Genomic DNA, 26,518 nt, shown 5'->3' on the forward strand with positions numbered 1-26,518 from the left:
TTTCCTGGTAAAACGATGCCTATATATATATATATATATATATATATATATATATATATATATATATATATATATCAAAATGAAGAAGAGGAAACCTGGAGGGCCATTTGATTCCTCCTAGAGTTCTACACATGGGGAGAGGTGGAAATTTGGATGCACTTAGAAGGGGACTGTAAAATAATGCAGGGCTTAGGCAGAATATGTAAACAACATGATGAGGGCCAGGAAAAACATGATACCTAAAGGAGGGGGAGAAGCAGATGGGAAATTATAGGTTTGCTTATATGCTTAATGTAGATAACAACATTTTGATAAAGGTGTTGTCTGGAAAACTGAATGAAGTATTGCAAAAATAATACAAGTAGGGCAAAATGGTTTTATGATGGGAAGGAAAGCTAAAATAAACTTGGTTGGACCTCCTGGAATTTATACACAGGGAGGAAAAGAAGCAGAAGGTGAAAAACGAGATGTTGCTCTTTGTCCTGTAGAAGGGCTAATTTATGGTGAGGGTGAATTCCTGTGTAAAACACTGCACTAAAGACAGGTGTGGGAGGTTCATATACTGGATATAGGCCATATACCAAGTCCCAAAAGTTGAAATGCTCATAAATGGAGGATTATCTAAGGGGATAAAATAGAGAGGAGGACAAGAAGGGGCATATCTCTGGGCCTATTCAAGCTTGAGATCAAGGAGGTGCCAGTGGAGATCAGACACAATGTAGCAACAATTGAAGAGAAGGAGGGACACAATCTCAGTTTGTATTATATCCACATGACTGCATGTCAAAGTTAGAGTATGTGGCTGCAACAATGGGAACTATAAGATATACATTTGAGAAGTTAAAGGGCATGGTGGGGCTCTGTTGTAACAACAAAAAGTCAGTGGCAGTAAGATTAGAATAAGGTAAGGGGAAATGGAGACTAGGTAAGATAAAAGAGGCAGAAATCCCCAAGTACTCAGGGCTCTATTTTTTGAACACAGTGGGGGAGACAATCAGGAAAACCTGCAGGAAGTTTTTAAAAGGTAATGGATAATCCCCAGAAAAGGAGGGATAAGACTTAGACATTACTTGGGAGAATTACTGCAACAAGTGTGATGATGCTACCCATAATCCTCCAGCAACTCTGCAACATGCAAATAGACTCCTGGGAACAAAATGCTACAAGAAATTCAAAAAGACATAAAGGACTGGATCATAACATTAAAGCAAAAAAGAATGAGCAGGGCATACATGAAAATAAATAGGTAAAGAGGGACTACTGACTCTCACAAATCCCAAAATATGCACTAGCATGTGGCATCATTCAGCAGATAGAAACAAATGAGAAGGAGGTTAAGCAAAAGAGCGTACAGGTGAGGGAGACCTGAGCAAGATCACTAAGGTTGTGAACAAAGCCACACTAAAAGAACTGAGATGCATAAAATGGGATCAAATGAACCTCCAAAAACTATGAGGAACAGAAGGGTGGGGGCTAAGATAGAGAAGAGGTTTTTCAGTTACCTTTCATTCTACAGGGTTCAGTCCTAGCCTCTGTACATTTCTGCCTACTCAGTAACTCACTACCTATTAACCAGAAAACAGCATCCTTTTTGCCCATGACAGAGCCTTCAATGATGCTTCCTCAAACTATAACACAATACTATAAAAACTCTGACTAACTCTACATATCTCGCATCCATGTAGCTTGACAAACAACTAACAAAAAATGCCAAAAATGCTGAAGTAATATTCTTCAGCACTTCTCCAAACCTAAATATATTGGCATCTCTCCCCTCCCTGTGTTCCTATAAAGACCAGTGCATACAGTGCATCTTATGCAAATATATCGGTGTCAGTCTTTATCCCAGGCTAAATATGTCACTGCATATCTTCAACATGAAAGCAAAAGTACACACAAGTCTTTTTGTTAACACAAAACATCACAATGACTTGCCGGTAAAGGAAGCAGCGTTATTAACAAAACCATATTTCACCCTCAATTACAACGTGCCCTATATCTTCTCATCCAGGCTGCCATATAAATTACATACATCTTTGAATTCTCTCCCACAAAATTTGCAAATTCATCCTACTATAACCTAAAATGAATACCGCTGTATTTCTCTCCAAAGAGCTAACTGGCTTCCTATAGAACAGTCTGAGGATCTGTCACTCCTCTGTAATGTCTATAAACTACTTTGCAGTGACTTCATTCTTCCCCTAAGACTGGCCATTACAAACATTCTTTAGCAACTTGTCTTCTTTCAAATAGTGCCCCAATGCCGGAAAGATTTACTAAACTACTTTCATTGAGAAATAACACCTTCTCTATCCTTACACCAAGATTGTTGAATGCTCTCCCTACCATGTTTGTGTGATATGTTTGTTTACAACAAATCCAGAGAAAAAAGACACTTCCCACAGGAAAGAGCTACCAGCACCTGCTACAAACACCTTCCTGTAACTAAAACTAGCCTAGCTGGCTATATTTTTTAACATCATTTAACCTTCCTTCCATTACAATACAAATACTTCAAGTAGAAAATCTTACCCTCTAAAGACTCTTTTTTAAACTCCAACACACATTAAACCTTTAACTTCTTAATACGTATACTAAATGAATTTATATATATATATATATATATATATATATATATATAGCTATATATATATATATATATATATATATATATATATATATATATATATATATATATATATATATATATATATGTATAGCTATATATATATATATATATATATATATATATATATATATATATATATAGGGTCAACATAACACTGTCGACTCTATAGTTAATCAACACCTGTTTAGGCGACAAAATTTGGTCATGGTTGACTAAATAGATGGTCGAAAGGAGTACAAGTTCACACAATATTCAGCATAGCAGAATCTCAGAGTTTTATTTTAATTTTCTTTAGTTTATATTTTGCATGCACCAAGATTGTTGCTCAGAGCACGTGTAGTGGCGTGTTGACATTTGCAAAGCTGAGATTTTTTGGTCAACATTGTGAACATTGACGTTTTTGTGTTTTGATAAATTTCAGTACATCCATATATAGATGTACAAACACACACACACACACACACACACACACACACACACATATATATATATATATATAAATATGTATATATCTACATATTTTATATACATATATATATATATATATATATATATATATATATATATATATATATATATATATGGATCTACTTCACATTAACGAAAACCCACTTACCAGAATCCAGTATCGCTGAGATGACATTGCCAAAACTGTATTTTAACGAATGTCTGGATTGCCAAAACTTTACCCAGGGTAAGTATGCAGTCACCCAAAATTTCAAAAAAAAAAAAAAATGCACTATAATCCCCCCACACCCCTAATTAAATATACCAACTCCAAGAACTTACTGCAGTGAGGAAAAGGGCAGAGTTCCTTACATTGAATGACTGGATATTTACCCTGGGTAAAGTTTCATCAATCCGGTCATTCGTTAAAATCCAGTTTCAGCAATGTCACCTCTGCAATTTCCGATTTGGATAAATGGGTTTTTCTTAATGTGAAGTAGACTTATTTATATATATATATATATATATATATATATATATATATATATATATATATATATATATATGAATCCCAATCAGATTATCAAAGTTTCAAAACTTTGAAAGTTATATATATATATATATATATATATATAAACACACAGAACCATATATAGATGTATGTGTGTGTGTGTGTGTGTGTGTGTGTGTGTGTGTGTGTGTGTGTGTGTGTGTGTGTGTGTGGTGTGTATGTAGATAGATATCAGCCTACAAAAAGAAATCTAGAACCCAGACATGGCAAAAAACGTTTTTAAAACTCTGCAAGTAGGCTATATAAATAAACTCTTTTCATTTATGCTTCCTCCATATCTGAAAAACCATGGGGAATAAAATATAAGTAACAAATTTGAAAAGTCATATAAAAAATTCACTTTTTTCATAAGTCTGACATTTTCAAAAGTTTTATTCGTTAGAAATGCATTTGTTATACCAGGTTTAAACCTACCTCCCCCATAGATATACTCCGGGTACTCTCCCTAATGATGTTAGTGACCATTTGCTAACATACATTTTGAAAAATAATACAACCAATGCTAGGACGCCAGTGTACAGAACGATCAGAAATAAGAAAAATTTCGACCCAATCAAATTTAACACAGAACTTAAATACTGTAACTGGTCAAAATTGAAATTACTTCCCATAGATGAGGCAGTCTCATATTTTAATGAAACATTCCTCGCAATACTGGACTCTCATGCTCCAAAAAGGGAATCTAGAATCAAATCCCACATAGCACCCTGGCTATCCACAGAGACCAAAACCAAAATTAATCGCAGGGACAAAGCATGGACCAAGTGGCGTACCACCAAATCACCATTAGATCGAGTCTTCTTCCAACAAATAAGAAATGAAACTAAAAAAGCCACTGCTCTAGACAAGAAAAACTACTTTCACCACTTACAAAACAAAAACCAAAAGAACCCCCAAAAGTTCTGGGCAGGATTGAACAAACTTCTCCAACCAGGAAAATCCACCACACCCACCCCAGAAACTCTATCTGATAAGAACCAAGAAGAAGTAGCGAACAACTTTAATATATTCTTCACCGAAACCATTCAGTCACTAGCTAGCCAGCTACCCGCTCCCTCCACCACCCCTAAAAACACCACACCCAAACCCCCAATATCATTCAACCTACAACCCATATCTACCAATTACATTCGAACCCGACTAAAAAAATTAAAGCCAACTTCCCTCTCAGCTGATCTTCTACCAGCAGAATACCTGCAAATTGCTGCAGACGCAATTGCTTACCCCATATCAATCTTAATAAACAGAACCATTAGTGAGTCCACAATCCCAGCAATATGGAAAATATCTCATGTCATACCCTTCATAAAGGTGGAACATCCACTGAACTTTCAAACTACAGGCCAATAGCCATCTTATCTCCACTTGTAAAAATAATGGAAAAGTGTGTGCATAAACAACTAATGTCCTATCTCATCCAAAACAAGCTATTAACTGAATGTCAGCATGGATTTAGACCCCACCATAGCACGACAACTGCCCTTCTCTCTTTTACTGAAAAAATCAACCATCATCGGAACAACAAAAATATCTCCTCTGCACTCTTTCTAGATATGTCAAAAGCCTTCGACATGGTAAACCACCAGATCCTTCTCACAACCCTAGAAACCTTTCACCTAGACACCCATGTCCTAAACTGGTTTCAGGACTACCTAGTAGGCAGACAACAAGCAGTTATATGGCAGAACAAGCTCTCATCCCTACTACCAAACAGCATTGGCGTACCTCAAGGGTCCATATTAGGACCTCTTCTCTTCTCAATATTCATAAATGACCTGCACTCAGCCATCCCCGAAGCCACCTGCATCCAATATGCAGATGACTCTACTATCATCTGTTCCAATCCCACACTGGACAACCTTCTAAAAGCCACCCAACACTGCTTTACCATAGTTGAAAATTGGCTAACAGACCATCACCTCATATTAAACCCAAAACCCAACTACTCCTCTTTCATCCAACTAACCCTACACCTATCACTCAATTTACTATCCAATCCAATAACGGAACTACTATCTCTCCTACCACAAATACTAAACTACTAGGAGTAATTATAGATAATAAACTCCGATTTGACACCCACATTAACCAAACTATTAAGACAGTAAACAAAAACTAGGGTCTTTATATAGATTAAAACCTTCCTAACTCCAGCAGCTAGACTAGCCACTGCCCGGTCACACCTTCTATCCACACTACTATATGCCTCCCCATCCTCTCTAACCTTAATAAATCAGACCTAAATCGTCTCTCCACTTGTTATAACCACATTGCCAGATTCATCACTGCCCTGCCCTACAGAACACACCATTGTATTAACCTAAAAAACTTGACTGGCTAGAACTCCCGAATCTTCTCCAAAAATATCAACTTGCAGAAGCCTTTAAAATCCTAAAACACCCAGAGAACACTCCTGCTCTAAAAACATACTAACCCCTACACCAACCTTAGTTCTCTACGCTCATCTGACAAACTCCTAATACAAACAAGCAAGGCCCACAACATAGGTGGGGACAGACTGTACTCTAATGTCATCGGAAAGGTGTGGAACTCTCTCCCAAATAAATTAACGTTTTCACCATCACTAGCTCTATTCAAAAGGGCTAGAAATCCACCTTAAATCGCATTGGATATGTCCTTGTATGAACCCGGACTAAGATTACCATGAGAAATTCTGCACAGATATGGGCAATTTTTGACTAGGAAGGATTTAGTCGACTAAGGGTCTACTAACCTGTATATAATGAAAGTAATCAAATGTAACTTCTATTGCTGCACTGTTATCTCTCTATGTACATGTTTCCTGTCCTTTGGCTTGCTGTCTTCTGTCTTTTATTATATGTCATTTTAAACCTGTTGGAGCTTTTCTCCCCGGGACTCCGCTGAAAATGGACATGTATCCAGTCGGACTATCCCGGTCAACAAATGTAAAATAAAATAAATAAATAAAATAAAATTGTTATTAGTATGATTTTTTTTTTGTTAGTTGTATTCATATGAATATGTATCATTTATTAGTACTTCAGATGTTTTCTACCCAATATTTGTGCCAATGTCTTATTCTTGAAAAGCTGACTCAGTTAGCATTTTATGTTAGTGTGACTTTAAAACTGTTTTAGTAATGAGTTTCCATCACTGATTTTTCTGATGTGATTTTTAAAATGTGCTAGGCCCAGTGATGGCTGGTGACTTCAAGTTAAAAGGGGGCTGCAAGAGACAGCTGAATGGGTGGGGCCAATGGGAAGGGGTGTGACCAACTAGAACGGGGTGGAGCTATGTTCAAAACCACAACTGGAACTTTAGATAAGTACGCTGCCCTGGGTGCCAAACTGTCATTAGAGTCCAATCCAGACAAAATGAAGTGTAGAAGAAAAAAATATTTCAATGCATTGGCTACATGACAACTTACTTAATATCTAGATGGAAACACAAAGGTTGTGAGGCATGAAAAAATAGATTGCTTTTTAAATACATTACTGGAATGCCAGTCAAAATCAAGTATAAAAAAAAAACAAGCAGCACTCAGCTCAAACCACTTCTCCTTGTACTGCAGTTCTAATTATAATTTATATTCAGCTTTATAAAATTAGCAAGTAACATGCTGAAAGTAGCAATCTCTGTGATACCCCCACTTGTAAAAATGTTTCTTATCCAAAAAAGACCTGCTGCCTGACAACAACTATCTACTTGTTTAATGGAGAACACTTGATCAAAGTAAAAAATGAACAGCGAACAAGAAACAAGCTCAAGATAAATTGCTTAAAGGAGTACTGCACAAGTTATGGACCACACATGATAGATTGGCATTCTGTTTAGTTTACGGGTAAAGCCTGCAAAGATAACTGCAAGTATCCAACAAATGTAATGAGCTTCTGAAAATACTGTAATCCTGTCCTTTTACTACAAATACTGTCATATGCATTTTAATACCTAAGGCTTATTTGTTGTTTAGTTATGTAAATATTCTCTGCATGGCAACAATGAAAAGGCTTTCAATGTTGGTAATTCTTTAACAGTATGCTTATTAAAGCTTACTTGCATCTTACAATCTCTGACAAGCTTATCTGATGGTCATTAAAGCGTTGCTACTTTAATACAGAGCAACAGGGCACTGCAACAGCATGCATTTTCTGAATAATAAGAAGCATAAATCAACAGTATAAAAATATGACAGAAAACCAGAACATTCTGCAAAATCAAGGACAGATGAAAAGCCACGGTCATACTTGTGGTCTACCTTGGATGGGGGAATACTCTGCACACTTACACTGCATAACTGCTCCTTGCCTTGCTTGGACACATCCAGAGCCACTACAGTGGGGAGTGGAGTGCAACAAGTAGGTCACAGTTTGAAAGGTCTCTGGTTGACGGCGATGGCTCTGACACTCATACCTCTCAACCTCAGAGCAAGAAATCTGGACAAAGCCATACATAGAAATGGGACACAGGCCCAAAAATAAAGACAATTTTTAAATATTGCTCTTATAAACTTAGAAAGATAATAGAATAGTAGTAGGTCTTGCATTAGTATGAATTTTCTGAAGGGTATGAAATCTGAAACTCAAATGTCTGCCATTATTTTCTAACTTCAGTCTTTAATGATTTGCTACTAATTTGCCAGAAAACCACAATTTTATGAAAAACAGACCAAATATGTTATGCAAAAATATAAAATTGCCGCACAATACATCTGGGAACCTGTCAAAGAAGGGACACCTTTTTAAAATTAGTACTATTAACTTGAGCAGCTGACAAAATAAGAGCATCTACATGCATTTCTGAAATAAAACTAATCTATAACTCTGATCATTACAGTTATTTATAATTGTAAACCCTCCACGTTTTCTTCCAAAATTGCCATTTTGCAGAGGGATTATTAAGGGGAGAGCAACATTTTGAGCCAAAATTGGAGACAGTTGAGAGGTTTGGATATTCCTAATTCTATAAAGCGATTTATATGCACGTACTTCTCAACCTCTTAATGCAGGAAATCTGGATATGGCCAAATATATTGGGGGAATATACAAACAGTACTAAAAAGACGGTTGATAGAATAACAGGTCTTGCTTTAGCATGCATTTTTCTGAAGGTTATGATGTCTGAAACTCAATGTCTGTCATTATTTAGTGACTTCATTCCTAAATGATTTGGCAGAAAACCACAAATTTTATGAGGAACAAACCAAAAATAAGAGGCAAAAATCTATTCATTCTGCAAAAGTCTGGACAATTAAGAGGTATAGTTCAGCTAGGGCTGTCTGAGTTTGCTGCCCTTCCCCCCTTCACAAAATCATGGTCGAATGGAGCACCCCCCCTGCAGCCATTCCAATGTCCCATTCCTTGGTTATTTCGCCCCATTTGCCATAAACACTGTAATGCGCATACTGCTTTACTTCTGCGATGATATGGTTTCATTTGAAAGTTTTATTTTATATTTTACAGCATAAACCCTAATAGATATCTGTTAAACAAAGCAATGCAGTCTTACAATGAAAATAGACCTAGCATTAAAACTTCTCTGCCCTTGAAACTCACATTCATTGAAACAGCATTGAAACCCACATTCAAAGAAAATACGTTTTGCCAGTGGCAGATAAAGATTAATTTTGGGCTGCTTTCAAATAATAGGCCCCTTGAACACAAAACATACACATGCTCTTTGATACACCTTCCTGACTGTATTAAATTATATTCCTTGTACAATACAGTACAGTTGAACTGCCCAGTTCAGAACATTTCCATCATAAGAGTCTACTCAAACTTCAACAGTCCACCAGTATCAGTAAATATGCACGATCTCTGAAAAAGTAAAAGCCATCTAAATAATTCCACATTAAAGAAATCTGTTAACTAATGAAGAGGTTACTGCTAGCAAACAATGTTATATGTCATTGTTTCATCTACAAATAAAGTGCCTGTTGCCCTTGAGGAATAAATTGCTTATGTTGCATTAAAAAAATTATAATGCTAGTAATATCGCAATAGGGAATGGATGGCAAACTGATAACAGGTTCATCGTTACTAGGTATCTTCACCAAAGAGGACTGCAGCATCCATCCCCTTTAAAGCAGAATATAGTATCAGCAATAGATCTATTTACTTTGGGAGTAGAACCCACAGCCTTCTGCATCAAAAGCAAGTATACGACTTGTTGTGCTATTTACAATATAAGTAGACTTGGCATAAGCAGCACTAAACTTTTGTTCCCCTGCAGCTCTCAGCTCCTTGTAAAATCTACTCGACACTCAGCTGTATCTCTGAACTTTGCAGCACAAGAAATCTGGACAAAGCCAAAATTTATTTGGGGGGGGGGGACAAAAGCCCAAAAACCAGGGACACATTTTAAACATTGCTTGTATAATGTTGAAAAGTTGCTAGAATAAAATGCTGTGTTACCACGATACATTTCACTGCCAAGTATTGAACCCAGGTCCCTGTGCAAAACAACCACAGCAGCATACCACTATGCCAAATCATCTATTTTTTTTATGAAAGAAAGGAAGACTGAAACTTAAATGGCTACCATTTAGTGAATTCAGTTCTCACTATAGCTGTCAACATCTTAGCACAAAACACCTGAAAAAAGCCAATAATGGGGGAATACACCCCAAAACATATTCAGTGAGTTCAGTTATCACCATAGCTCTCAACCTTGGCACAAAAAACCTGGATGAAGCCAATAATGGGGGAATACAGTCCAAAAAATAGGGACAAATATCCACTGAGGACACCAGAGCAAACCCACGGAGGACATGCAGACTCCAGACAGATGGCATCCCAGCCAAGAATCAAATCAGACAACCCACAGCTGTCAGGCAACACTGCTACCACTGCACTACTGTACTACTGTCTGTTTTAAGTAACAAAAATACAGAAACCACAGATTTTATGAGGAACAGAAAAAATATGAGGCAAAAATCAATCTGCAAATGTTTTAGAAATGGTGGTGGGTAGGGAATTCAGGCTCTTGTCACTTGGGCCCAAGGTACAGGGTTCAAGCCTTATTCTCTACCCACCACCATGAAACAACTGGGGTATCACACACACACACACACACACACACACACACACACACACACACACACACACACACACACACAGTCTCCAGAATGGCCATGTGATCCTGATCTCCATATGGCAATCCTGTACTCGGTCCTCCATACTGGCATGATCCTGCAGCTGTCCTGTCCTCCATACTAGTGCGCATACTGGTCTTGGTCTCCTGCGAGATGTGAGGAGGCTGGATCCTCCTGCTATTGGTCCAGACTGCAGGCGATGCAGTCTGGTGACCTTCCGGTCATCATCACACAGATCTCTGGGTTGGAAGGGTGGAGTTTACTCCCTTCCCTATCCGGACTGCCTAACTGAGCAGTCTGGAGCTCAGGAATGTCTGAGCATGCGTGCTTGGAGTTCTGGTCTGCCTAACACAGCAGCCAGGAACTAAGCACGCATGTGCTGAGTCGGAGATGGACTGGGGACTTTATTTTATGCACAGGTGGGGGACCCATTTTACAGGTGGGAGGGCTGCAGTCCCACAGTCCTATAGCATGAGCTGCCCCTGGCTAGGCCTAACACTAAAGTAAGTCACTTACATTGACAGAAAGTCTTTCAGAATCTGGGCAGACTTACACTGAAAGCAAATCTTTTGGAATCTGGCCTATGTTTCTGATTTTTGGAGAAGAATTAAGCAACGATCCACAGCTGTGCCTGAAGATATCAGGATTTACCCCAGTTGATGTGGTTTGATCATGAGGATGAAGCCATTCATGAGTAAATCCTGATATATCCACAAACAGGACTGAATTATTGATATTATACAATGACATTGTTTAAAAAATGCTTACCTTTCTTAAATAATGTCTTTGTATAATGACACTGTGCTGTTCTTCCATGTTCTTCCTTGTTTACTGATGTACTGTGTATGTGTATGGGACTAACATTCACACTATTGCACAGAACATACATCAGTGCATTGCAGGAGAAGTAAAGAGAATCTCCATTTCTGTTTTTTTTTTTTTTTTTTTTTTGCTGAAGTAGTCTTAATGCAAGAAATCTGAACAAAGCCAACATAACAGATGGGCAAAAGTCCAAAAATAGGGCTAGATTTTAAATATGGCTCTTATAAACTTAAAAAGTTGCTGAATAAAAAGTAGTGTTACTGCTCATTTTCGGAAGGATATGAAGCCTTAACCTGAAACCCCTGTCATTATTTAATAACTTCAATTGACAGTGGCTTGTCAGAAAAATATGGACATTAGCGATGTAAGAGTGATGAGATTTTTGTGAGGGATAGTGCAGAAATACAAGGAAAATCTGTTACATATCTGATTCTATAGTTTTGCAGAACATACCTGATATTTCTCGTATTTTGCTCTGCCCCTTAGCATATACCAATAGAATGTCTGGCCACTCAATGGTACTTCAACGGATGGACTTTTTTCTATTGATATATAGTCGATTTACAATGACCACGCTGGTTGTGCTGTTCAATCAGTGTGCTCATTTTTGAATAGTAATGAGCAGCCATTGTATAATTCCTTTATATTTCATGAACACTGGTTTTGTCAAAGGTCATGAGAAGTAATGGAAGGCTCAATGGCCCCAGTTTTGCCAGTATCTGTGTTGAGCAACAGGAGTTTTCAGATACATGCCTCATACCATTTCTAGAAATTCTGATTTGTAAAGTACCACAGTCTGGGATTGTTGATACATGCTTGTACCAGTGACCTCTGGTTATCTAAAGGCGATCTTAGTATAGACAATGAGCACTGAGCATTTGTCATAGTTCAAGTAACTAACTCCAAAAATTAAATTTCATTGCACTGACCATGCATTCTCCATCCGAGCACCCAATCTTTGGGAATCTGTTCCACTCACATTCACAGATGTCTAAATGTACCTGGACTTTAGGCAACAGCTCAAGGAATACCTCTTCACAAAACAAAGTGCAGCTCAGTCACACAGGTTACGTTACATGACCTCTGCAGCTCTCTCACACCCCTTTATTCCTATTTCATCTTTCCTTTTCTCATCTTGTCATCCCTCACTTACTGCCTCTCATTCATCCTACTTCTATCTGCTCTTTGCATCTCTCACACTTCTTCTTTCTAATCCTCTTTCATCTGCATGTCCGTCTCTCCATTTCATTGTCTTCTCCCTATGGTATTCTTACCTGCAACTCACTTGCTTCTTCCAATGTCTTCATACCTCTGTTTATAATGATATGGTAATATCCCTGTAGCATAATCCATCTCAGTTGTTATGGCAACATCTTACCCAAAAAGCTCTGCTAAGCATAATTCCATTTCTCCATCCATGTTTTGACTTTGTAATCTGCTTCCTGAAATAAATGTTGTAGCATATTTTTATATCTGTAACTCCCTATCTGTTTTATAGCACATCATTATATTCTGTAAAAATGTATATGTTTTATAGCATATTCTTATATCTGTAAATATGTTTGTTCATTTTTATGTGATTCTATTCACCCGAGCTGTGCCTGCAAATGATCCATTGAAATTAGTACACTACTCTGGTAAACAAATATAAATAAATAATTAAAAATAAATAAATAAATTGGATTTAAAATTGAAAGATTCAAAAATTCACTCTTACCATAGTAATATGAACATGATTGATCTTGAAAGCTAAGCAGGGTCAATCCTAGTTAATATTTAAATTGGAAACGAATTGTGAATATTAGCTGCTGGTTTTAAGCTTTTTATAATCTCATTTATATGTAGATATGAATGGGATTTTAACATTTTTTTTGTCCTAACACTTGCAGCTTTTTTATTGGTGGTTTTGTCAGGTGATACTGTGAGTTGCTATTTAATGTGCATGTAGTGGTTCATTTATTGCCTGAAGACATTCTAACTCAGTTGTAAGAAATGAAAGAGCTCACCACGTTTTGTTATTATATTGTAATAAACAGTTTACAGTTTTTTTCTGGGCCGGCCCAATATCACTTTTTTAACAGTATGCATCATGATTTTTGACACCATATTGGAGGATTTATAGATTTGTTTTATGCAAAGTATCTATATAGGTGTATATTAGATTGCGGCTAATCATTTACAAAATGTTTCATCAGCACCCATTCTGAAGAAAGAATACAATCAAACTCCCAAACTATCGAACAAACAAAACAATGCAAATACAGTTTTTCAGTTTTGCAGGTGGAAAACCCCATACCACACTATACATTGAAAACATTATGACCTAACTCCAAAGTAACCCAAAAATAGAAAAGAAAGTGCAGCCTTGTTGTTTATTTAGGTTCCAGCAAAGCAGGGCCACTACAGAATATAACATTCATGTTCTAATCGTGTGGAGGAGATATGACTTAGGCAATTCAGCCAGCTGGCACCGAATAAAATGCCAAAGAAGATGAAAAATAATGTATACAAAACAGTAGTGCACCTATGCTTTGGTATGGCCCAAGAATCTGGCCAGTGAAGACAAAGCAGTTGAGGAGGTTAGAGATTATGGAGATGAAGTGCCTGAGATAGGTAGTGGGAAGAAATGAGGATATCAGAGCAGAAGCTAAAGTAACCCCAATTACAGTGGAAGTCAGGGAGAATAGATTATGGTGATTCAGTCACCTGAGCAGGAAAGCAGAAGACAGTTTAGTAAAGCAGAAGATTTGGGAGAGACAGGAAGAATGCAAAAGGAGATGAGGATGTCCAGTCAAGAGATGAATGGACTGCATAGCAGAAGACTTAGACAGGCATGACTGCCAAAGAAGCTAGGAGAGTGACGCTGAATAGAGAGAAGTAGTGACAGTTAATACTATATCCCAAAGGTATGCATATGTGGGAAAAAGGAGGATGATATGTACAGAGTTATGAAATGTCAAATGTCAGAATGCTAGCTCCATAAGGTCAAAAGTGCAATGCCAGTGTACTGCTAGCTACTCACGCTCTGAGAAACAACCGAGGCACATGTAATATGTAAAATAAAAATAAGCAAACAGTTAATTATATATATTCCCTTCTCAGAGAATTGTGTAATTTCAGATGTCTGTTGACCATCGGTTTAGCCATCCAAATGATGTCAACTAAAAAAAATATTTCCATAAGAACCAATGCACCAATATATATATATATATATATATATATATACACACACATATATATATTTATGTGTGTATATATATATATATATATATATATATATATATATATATATATATATATATATATATATATATATATATATATATATATATATATATATATATATATATATATATATATATATATATTAATGTATGTTCTTTACAGTCCATATTAAGGGTGTGTGTGTGTGTGTGTGTGTGTGTGTGTGTGTGTGTGTGTGTGTGTGTGTGTGTGTGTGTGTGTGCACGTGTGTGTGTGTGTTTGTGTGTGTGTGTGTGACATTTTATGTTGTTATTATCAGAGATATGCGACTTTCTGACAGTTGTTTTGCACTGATTACTTGAACATATGATAAGAAGATAATATCAAAGAATTTTGACAAAAAGAAAATACGTTTCTCATTCATTCAAGTCCATTAATACATCAGTGATTTCTGTGGTTATGGCATGGGGACTGAGTGCTAATAAAACTTGCTGGATCTCAGTGTTAGTGACAGTGTCAGTCTAAAGGTTTGATACAATTGCTCTGCTAAAAATGAAGAGGTAATAAAAAGCGCTGATTCCACTATTGCTGTATAACATATATTTCTGGCATAGTACTATAAATCTGCTTAACAAGGATAGAGTATATCAGGAAATGTACATGATGATTTTACAAATCTAACAGTGGCAACATGATATGAGAAATGTTGAGAAAAAAATGTAAAATAGTATATAATGATGCATTGGAAGACTTAGAACATAATTATAGAAAGTACTTTGACAAAGTAAAAGAATTATATGAAAGAAATCAAGAAAGAATACAAGAATTGTTATATAATCGAAGATATTTTTACAAGGAAAAAGAGAAGTATCGAGTTACTTAAGCAGATTAGTAAAGGAAGATGGTAGTGTAATGGGAGAAATAAAAAAATGTAAAAGGAGAAATAGAAAGAACTCAGGAAAAGATTAGAATAATGCAGTATAATATGTACAAGAAATGTTTAAAGAAAAAAGAACGTAGTGAAAAAACATGGAAAGTAAAACAATTAACAGAAAAAGAGAATAAAGAGATGGAAAAGGAGATGTCTTTAAATGAACTAGATAAAGTATTAGGACACGGAAAAATAGATGTGGCTGCAGGCCCAGATGGAATGGGGTATGAAATGTATAAAAATTTAAGGGACTGGTAAAAAATATATATTTTTAAAGATTTTGAATGAATGGTTAAATGAAGGTTTTATGTATAAAGAATTATGTAGTAGAATACTTAAGCTCATATGGAGGAAGGAAGGTGGAAGAGAATTAAAAATTGTAGACCAATAGTATTGAATAATAACATTTATAAGATCTTTATGAAAACAATGCAAAAGAGATTTGAAACTACAATGGAAAATATTATGGAAGATATCATATATAGTATAAAGGGGAAGAGTTCTCAAGAATTATTAATGATAGAGAAATTGTGGATGATATTATGAACAGAAAAGAAGGAGCAAAAATCATGATAGGAGAGCTTAATAAGGCATTTTAAACAATCGGACGTGACATCTTATGGGTAATAATGAAAGAATATAAGTGAGAAAGTGAGGAAATTATGTATGTCAGTGTACAGTAATAATAACGTAAAAATGTTTGTAAATGGCTGGTTAAGCCAAGAGATACATATGAAGAGTGGTGTAAGACAGGGATAACCAATGAGTTGTATACTCTCTGCATTAGTTATGAATATTATAGTATGTGAAGTAAATTCCAAAATGAAGGAGGTGGGGTATATAACAGCTGAAGGGTTAAGAATTCCAGTTTTGTTAACATATGCAGATAACATTATGATAACTGCAAAAAACAAAATTTGGATAAAAGAAGTAATAATTGCACAAATGTGTGTCTAGAGATGTTAGGGATGTCTTTAAATAAAGAGAAAAGTAAAGGTTTAGGTGACGTAGTAAAGATCGAGGGTATATATTTTACAATGAATGGAGTTTCTGTGTTAGGTATAAAATTTGGGAATAAAGATGTAAGTAGAATTCAATGGGAAAAATAATAGAAGAAATAAAGCAAACATGTCTTTTCTTAAGAACATATAAATTATCAATCAGAATAAAGGCTCATTTGATAAATTCAGTACTGATGGGAAAATAGCATACTTAGCAAGTATTTTTATGTTGCCAGCAGTATTTGAAAAGGAATTATTGTACATATTTTTTTCATTTTTGTGAGGGTTCTATATTAAACCCAGTAACAGCAGGAGTTTTGCATGTAAATAAAGCAGAAGGAGGTTTAGCGTTAATTAACCCAGTAATTTACACTGCTTCATTAAATTTGCACAAAGTGTTAAACTGTATAAGTGAGGGCAGGCGCGGTGGTGCAGCAGTTAGCATTGCTGCCTCACAACAAGATGTTCTCCAGTTCAATTCTCGCATGGGGTGCTTTCTGTGCAGAGTCTGCATGTCCTCCCTGTGGCTGAGTGGGTTTTCTCCAGGTGCTCCGGTTTCATCCCAAAGACATGCTGTAGGTGGATTGGACACTCTAAATTGGCCCTAGGCATGAGTGCATGCGTGTGTGTGCCCTCTATAGAAGGTTGGGCTCCAGGCTGGTAACTCAACACCTTAAAACTCCACTGCCAATCATGAGCGGACAGGTGATCCACTGTGGCAACCCCTAACTGGGAAAAGCCAAAAGAAGAGTTATTAATTACATTTATTTTTTCTAAGAGTACTAATTTACCCTGAACTGTCCTTGGATGAAAGAATAAGCATTATCTTATTTATAATCCTTTCTGAATTTTTCATGGTTAATACATTACAGTGAAGATGGAACATTGTAAGCATACCATGAACTTAGTTTGTGTCATTAGCTGTTTTCTCTTCATATCCGGTTTAATACACAGTTCATCATATCATCTTCATGTAGGCTTGGGGTGGTTTCACAGTCATTTACACTAATGCATTTAGGCTATCTGCGATCCATAGAGGCCATTTATGCAAATGCACCTTGACTTCAAATGGGTCCATGCAAATGTAATAATAATAATATTAAGATGTAAATGAGGAATTATTTAACTCACTGTATGCTAATGAAGTATTCTCTACACCATTTGAGATTCACAGTAAAATGTGCACACTTTTTTGCACTGTCTGCAAATACATTATAGAAAGGGAGGTCTCACCAAATCTGTTGGAGTTGCACTCTACAATAATGCTGTCACTTGCTGCTAGTTTTGCTGTTTCTATATGTGAGTTTCTTATCCTGGCAATTATGAAACCACTTGTGCACAGCAGTGCTTGCTGGCCAAGAAGGCGGAAATATAGAAAAGGATAACTCATAACTGATAATCAGCTCAGAGTGGACAGGGACATTATAAAGGTCTTAGTGAGTATATCTGACCACCATAGTGGTAATGGAGGAATACATAGGCTTCCTGTCACTGTGGACACTATCATATGTATAGCCTCACTTGACTTGCTATGGAAACCTTCCAGAGATAGACTCCAGACACATTGTGGATCTAACAGGCTTCTGCCTCCAGAATACTGCATTAGTTCCTGGATGTACTCTTGGCAAGGATGGATCAGTACATCTATTTCCCGGTGTCACATCAGGATAGATCAAGGGCTATGCATGCTTTTTATGGGGTGTCAGATGCGGTGCTCAGTGTTGTAGACTGCACACACACTGCACTTAGGGCACCTTCTGGTCCACAGGGTGAGCATTACTGCAATAGGAAGAACTACTAATTGCCAAGTAGTTTGTGATGTATAGGAGTGCATCACCAACATCTCTCCCCAGCATTCTGGCAGAGCACATGATTCCCATACCTGGAACACTAGCTCACTGTACTGCCACCTCTTGCATGGTAAGATACCCAGTGCTCATCTTCTTGGCAAATGGAAAAATAATTGCATTGTTGAATGCTAAACATACTTTTTTGTTTGTCTGTCCTCCCTTATTTTTTTCCAGGTCATGCCAGATATCCACTTGAGCCATGCATCATGATACCAATGATGTTTTCATCTCAGCAATATGCGGTTCAACATTATGGCCATTCGAAGATCTAAAGGAAACCCATATATATATATATATATATATATATATATATATATATATATATATATATATATATATATATGGTTCCCCTTCACAAAGTTGAACGGCCACAATCTCAAAAGTCATATGGTTGAGACCATATGCTCGAAATTGTGGAAGCTCAGCTGTGAATGGGGAACGGCATACAGCGCAGAACGGGAGATTTCCCTTTCTGTGCTGTAGTGCAATCTTGATGTTGGAATAAATAAGTAGTGGGGGGGTGTGAGGGGTGCAGGGGGGCTTGCCCCCCTGCAGAAACACTTTGTTGTGTTACGTTTTTCTGTTTTTCAGCTCCCTTTCATGAAGTCGAGCTTCAGAAATTTGAGCATATGGCTTCGGCCATATACATTTAGAGTTTCTGAACATTCAACTTTGTGAAGGGGAACTATATATATATATATATATATATATATATATATATATATATATATATATATATATATATATATATATATATATATATATATATATATATATATATATATATAGATAGATATATATATATATATATACACACACACACACACACACACACACAAAAGAGAGACAGAGATGAATATATATCTGTATATATCTATATGTACTGACAGATTTTTTTTTTTTACTTTATTATAAGTTAAACATCCAACTGTGCTAAAAGTGTAATGTTACAGAATTCCCAGACATGATACACAGCAGTTCAAGATCAGATGAGTCATGCACCATCAGCTAGTCTATCTTTTGGAGATGTGTGATTTGGAAGTGTGGCTGCCATGAAGTCGGTTAAGTGAGTTGGTCCAATGTTGTGACCTATTTGCAGGTGATTCTGCAGACACTGATCTAACAGTACTGTGTGACAATGATCGTGACCTTGAGTGGGAGGTTTTGCTTGGTGTATATGACTGCCGATGTGGCCTATATGAAATCTGTTGTGCTTGTACACCTGGACTACTTACTATACTTTCCTAAGAAGCAATTGCATTCCCTGGTGATCTCTCACCATGTGTCCGGACAGTACCCTATCCTCTTCCCCTCACAAGACTGACTCTGGCTTAACTCTGGTATGTTCTAACTGGTGTACAAATGCAGGTGGCCACTGATGCTTGCTATGTCGCAGTACTATGTATCAGCGTAATCATGGCATTATCCCTTCTCTGTGCCTTTTCCAAGTAGTGCTGAAAACCCTCATGCATATACTGTTGGACTATGATCATTTCCAGCTGACCCTGTGTGGCAGTGCTCTGAGTCCTAACAGTCATGGCATATTTCCTGTTGGGCAGCCAATACTTTACACATTTCTTGGGGTAGCTATAACTAATTCTTGCATCATGTTCCTCTTTCTAAAGGTGTCTCTTTGGAAATCGTTACCTCTGAACGTTTGCTATCATCCTGAAAGTGTTCCTCTGTGTTTGGAGATACTGGTGCCGAGGTACATTATTGTTTGTCTTGAACAAGGGTGAGCGTAATGTCATTATGTGTGTGACTTTGTGATGCACTGTCATTTCCTGAAGAGTTACTAACATGTTATGGGGTCTGAGATCCTGCCATTAAACTTAGGGACTGCCTACCACTCTCCTCAGGCTGCCTCATAAATATAACTATGTCATCATCCTCACCACCACCAACACCCAGTGTGCTGTTAATATCACCTAAATTTATGAGTATAGTGCAACTGTTTCTGATGCTGACCCAGTAAAATGATTTAAAACCATTGCTAATGAAATAGCATACACTGTTGTGTGCTTATATAGGGACACACTGCCTTTGTTGCCATTCTGTGCTGATGTGCAAGCTTCACTTATTAATAATTAACTGTCACGTGTTTAATGTGATCATTCCTTGTTAGCATTCAGTTCTCAGTATAAATGTATGTTGCTGTTTTTAAACCAACCTTCATGAGCAGACAAGTGTTGCTGTTGCAGACATTCTTAATATCCAGTGTCCAAACCACCTCAGATTATGGCTTTGTTGCCATCTTATGTCATAGTCATTCCACAGCTGGATAAAAGGTATTTCTCATCTGGTGTTATTTGAATAATTGTTGGAGCCCCCCCCCCCATAGTGGCACAGGAAGTTGCGTTCTGCCTCTCCTCATTTTCAGCATGTCCTAATATATCATTTGCTATCTTCTTGCACTGTGCTAAAGCTTGGTTTCTGCCACCCACTGCATTAATGTTGAGAAGTACTTAATTCCAGGTTTTGGACCTCTAGGCTTGTTTTGGACCCCCTTTTATCAAATAGACATTTCCCATATGTGCTAAGGACTGCCATGAGGACACAATTCTATTCATGGCTGAAGTTATCCATTCTCTGCTTTCATCCCTTATTTTCCATCATTACTGCATGTTAAAAGAATAAAAGGCCATAGTCACACAGTAAGAAGTTTTTGATAGTCAGCTTTCAAACTGTAAAGCACTGGCAAAGTGTGGCTGTCACCCTCATTAAAAAAATTGTTGCCTAACACAAACCACATAGTTGTATATAGACATCTCAGTCCAGCCAAGTAAAATTGTGATATATTAAATGCAGCGCAGTCCTGTCATTAATGACAAAATGCATGCTTCCCCAGCTCTGCTGTTGTGATTCTGTTCTTAATACTGTCATTTCTATAATCATTGCCACTCAGAAATCTCCCAGTAAAGAGACATACATGTTGATATCCTTACCGTAACAGAACTTCACAATTAAATGACTGCATCTCTACTATGCACAGTCACTAAATGATATCAAGAAAATGATTATTTTCAGTAATCACTAATCATTTCCACTGCTTCCGTACTGAATTCCAACTTCCAAATGACAGCAATTGCAGCAATCATTCATTGCATCCTGATATGCTCATAATATATGTAAAAGTGACATTTCATAACTTAAACTCACTAATTCCACTTAAGTGCTTTTTATTAAATTACAATATTTTTAAAAATATTTCTTACTTTTGAAGTCTGCATATCCTAAAACATTTCCCAAGTACACAAATATTCAACAAATGAATACTCTCATTGCATGCAAAAGCACTTCCTGTAAACAAGTTCTAATTCAATAAAGATTTATAAAATTGTTTTAAGAAATCAAATATCATGTAACATGATGTGTGGATTTACTGTACATTTTCTTTTTGAATCTCCCTCTTTTCCCCCTGTGTTTGTTATTTTAATTATGCATTGCCTTCTGCTTTATTACTTTGTTTCTCTTCCATTTATTTCACTTGTTCTACAGATTCAAATCCCTTTGGAATAGTCCAGTTATGTACCTCCCAGGTTAGGGGCACTCACCTTCTGCCTGTCAGAGGATTTCCTCACAGGGTCAGGGCAATGGCTGTGGTCCTATAGGCACCGTGGCATGTAGCAGCCTGGCAAGCCTCACTGAAAGGAGCTTCAGAACTGGGTAGAGGAAGTGCTGAAGAAGGCTGTTGGCAAACATATACTGAAACCTGTCTTCAGTGTGGTCAAGACATGCTCTCAGTTGGTGCCGACCACTGCAGCACCACAGGCCCCTACCCTCTCAACATCAGGATCCTGCACTGCATCACTGTCTGACAGTGGAAGAGTTTGAGGCTATGTGGACTGGGGACTCCTGTATCATATCTTCCTAAGCCCTTCTTCCCTTATCATTTGTCCAACACACTCTTACCTATTTCTCACCTGCACTATCCTTTCATATTAAAAAAAAATGAAAACGTAGGAGGGTGTCTATTCCCTGACAGAACACAGTACACCTCCTCTCCCACCTCCATTTGCTCAAACCATTTTAATGTTTCCCATCTGTGTTCCCCTCTTTGCCTCTTTGTCTCCCCTTTTCAGTCTTTCCTATCTCCCCCTTCTATTCTTTGATAAAACCATCAGGGTGTCCACGTACGATTATCTCAATATAAAACGTTATTAACCCCTTTAGTTTTTAAAATTTTAAATTATATATATTGTGCAGTTTACTGCCTAATTTACACCTTTCAAGCATGACTGCACTTAGTGACACTCTGCCTTGATACTCGAACACATCTGAAGTAATACAAAGCTTCCTACTTTTGTGTACTAATTCATAAGTTGCTAGCACTGACGTTTACATAATATATGTGGTTGCCTTAAATGGCATGCTTTTACAAATAGCTTCACTGTTGCTTATTCATCTCAAATAACTTGCACTGAGTTTGATTTACATCTAGCATACCTACTCGCAAATAACCACAATGCATTTGTGAAGTCTCGGACTATGAATACAAGCCTTACAGTTTTTGGTTACTACATACTTGTCACTACTGTGCTGTACAGTGAAGGACTATTTGTTTATTGCCCATTTTATAGCAGTCCTCCATTATGCTTCTACATTTTGAAACTGGGCTGTGGTTGAAGATGTGGGTTCCTAAAATCTAATCCATATGCTGGTCAGTCTAAAAATGCAGATGAATAGATACTGATAATGTAATTCTTGTGTATTATTTCTTTATTTTAGGTAGCCCAGAATATTTACCAATGTAAAAAAGAAAATGCAGAGTTTTTTTACATCGCAACTTTTATTTTGTATTTTTTGCAGTTGCGTATTAACCAGGTTTAAAGGTTATTATGTTCCAGTGTGGGGGGGTGACAGGTCCAAATCCTGAACTTGGTCAGAAGACATTTATATCAAATTCAGGAATAGAATGGTGTGGTCTGACAATCTTTATTATTATTATTCGGCATATCTTATCACAGTAAAAAGCATACTTACATGGAATCTATCAATGAAGGAGTAAAGGTTAAATCTATGCTTGCAGTCAGACTGAATTCTAAAATAATTATGGATAATAGTGAACATGGCAGGCACATCCGGATACTGCTTATTTTAAACTGGCATGTGCAGACGGGCTTCGTTTCTGTTTATGGAAACAAAAATGCAACATTTAAAAAGCATTCAACATTAGATCACATGATTAAAATAAGACTGTATATAGCTGAGTGTGGAACAAAATGCCTAGGTCCTTGACTTCTATTATAGTCTTTGCGTCTGCACTGTAAAGCATTCAAACCATTAGGTAAGCCTGTATGCAAAGGGCAAGAGGTGACGGACAGTCAAGTACCAACTCAGTAAAGTTAAACCCCAATTTGAAAATGTTTACTCTAGGAAAGAGAACTGTAAAACGTTATTTATAGGCACATGCTTGTATATTATCACCTATTATACATATAGCCAAAAATATCCAGTAACAACATACACATAATAATGTCTACTAATATTACGGGGGTGGCATAGTATTAGAGCAGTTATTTTGTTGCCTCACAGTGGTTGTATTCTTGCTTCATGTGTGCTAAATTAGCACAGTCTCTTCTTATATGTTTTCTTCAAGGATTGCCTATTTCCTTCCACATTCCAAATGAAGGCTAGAGGACCACTGATGTAACTAACTGCATTTATATATATATATATATATATATATATATATATATATATATATATATATATATATATGTATGTGTGTGTTTGTGTGTGTATATATGTATATATATATATATATATATATATATATATATATATAAAATTGAAAACAACAAATTCCGTGTATCCACCATTTTGAAGGTATAGAATGTAATTTAATAATCCAAAGGTTTAAAAACATACACAACAAATGCAATGAGTAAAACAGATAAACAAAAGATGAGCACTTTCAGGTATTATACCCTTTGTCACATCTAACAATAAATAACAATGATTTCCTTTTTATACAGCGCATCATCCAATAAACACTTAGTAAAATTCGCACAATAAATTCAATATAAAAACTAAAAAAGATGTTAAAATATCTATTAAACTGTTAATTCACCAATTATCAGTCCATATTTCATTGTTCAATCAATTGAAATACTAACTAAATAGGTTGTCCAATAGCTATCATCATGAACACTAATGACGTTATTGGTTAAACTCACAAACCAAGCATTTCTATTGGTATACGTTAGAACAAATAAACACCCTGTATTTTTAATTTTGGGCAATAGGATGACTGTTTTGTTCTATCTAAACTATGTGCTCTTGTATAAAAATCAAAATTAAAAGATATGTGCTCATATTAAAAGCATAACTCTTTACAACATGTGAATGACTATATATATGCATAAAAAAAACTTATATTAATTCGCAAAACTGTGGGGTTGCCTAATAGCTGTCACCATGCAACCTATAGATGCTATAGGCTGAAATTCCAAACTGAGCGCTTTCATTGGTGGAAGTTGTATAAATCAAAAACCTATATTTCTGATTTCCACCAATCTACTTTAGAGAACATGAGTGTCCATACAGTGCAAAAATCAATTGGTGCAACAGGTAGAAATAAAATTGCTTACATTGCTCTCAAAAGATCTTGCAGGATCAGTAACAATACCCATGTGCCTAATACTGGCATGTAAAATAACAGGTAAAAGATCCAAATCGCAACTTTCAATACTCAGTTCAACTGTACCAATCCAAAACACCAATCAATGAATACATCTATGCTCATACATACTGAAGATAGATTCAATGCTTGTATATTAATTTCCTATCAAATGCTACCTGATGTATAACAAATCAGATGTCATCTTATCATTATCAGATCAATCAAAAACAGGTTGAACACCACCATACGTAGACAACATATAAGAGTTAGTAAGATGTTAACAACACATCAGCCCATTGCTATATATAGATAAAAAAACAAAAAGACTGCTAAGGCACACTAAGTGCTCTTGTAGAGTAACAGTTGTACTAATTTTATAGCATCTTTATAGCTGCATCATTACCAACCTGTGCAAACTTGGATTCCTTACTATAAGATCAGTACCGAATGCTTCGAACTTACATCATTCATTTCAAAGGAACCTAGTTAAATTGTCTACTCTAATAAAATCTAAATTGAAATAGCATATGTGTAAAAAATGAGTGTATGCTTGTAAGATAGCTATTGTTTTTAGACACAACAGAATATGTGCTCTACTACTGAGTCACCTTATTGAAGCAATCTAGCAGTTGGTTTACTCAAAACATTGGTTGCACTCAGAACTTTGTCAGAACGTTGAATAGAGGAATAGCTTAAATATTAACACTGCTACCATTCCATTAACTTCATAAATTATGTACTTACGCTCACCATTAACATATTCAAAATGACTCAGACTGTCAGGTATTATGCAATTGAATGTTACTTTTCACTTATGAACCAATCAGGGCCATTAAAAACACATTCTAACTCAAATGCACTTATTGATTATCAACAGGATTCTCAGCACTACTTCATGATTTGCACAGTTAGATTACTATTAGTACTTACTAACATTACTTAAATTATTAAGTCATTACAAATCATTTGAATTAATAGCGGCTGCACTCTGTAAATAAAATAAGCATTCTTCAAATATATTTTAATTGTATACTAGTATTTCTCAATAATTAAAGCCCGTATCTACTATGCCAACCTTATTTGGATATATTATTGTCTGATGCATATATTAAATGTAAGTCATATCCACTGACAACATACAGTGTCCACTTTTAGAGATGTAAGAAATGTGCTATATAAAAGCCAATGACACCAATTCAGCAATATCTAGGGACGACAGCTTCATTAAGAAACACAACTAAAAAATACAGCAAAACTAGGACAATGACTCAAATGTTAACATTACTACAATTCCATTACATCGTGAATAATATATTCATGCTTAGCAATAGTATACTCTAACCTAAATATGTTGGATGTTAAC

The sequence above is a fragment of the Protopterus annectens genome, chromosome 2.part0 (assembly GCF_019279795.1).
Source record: "Protopterus annectens isolate FY-2018-M chromosome 2.part0, PAN1.0, whole genome shotgun sequence".
In the NCBI taxonomy this organism is placed as follows: domain Eukaryota; kingdom Metazoa; phylum Chordata; order Ceratodontiformes; family Protopteridae; genus Protopterus; species Protopterus annectens.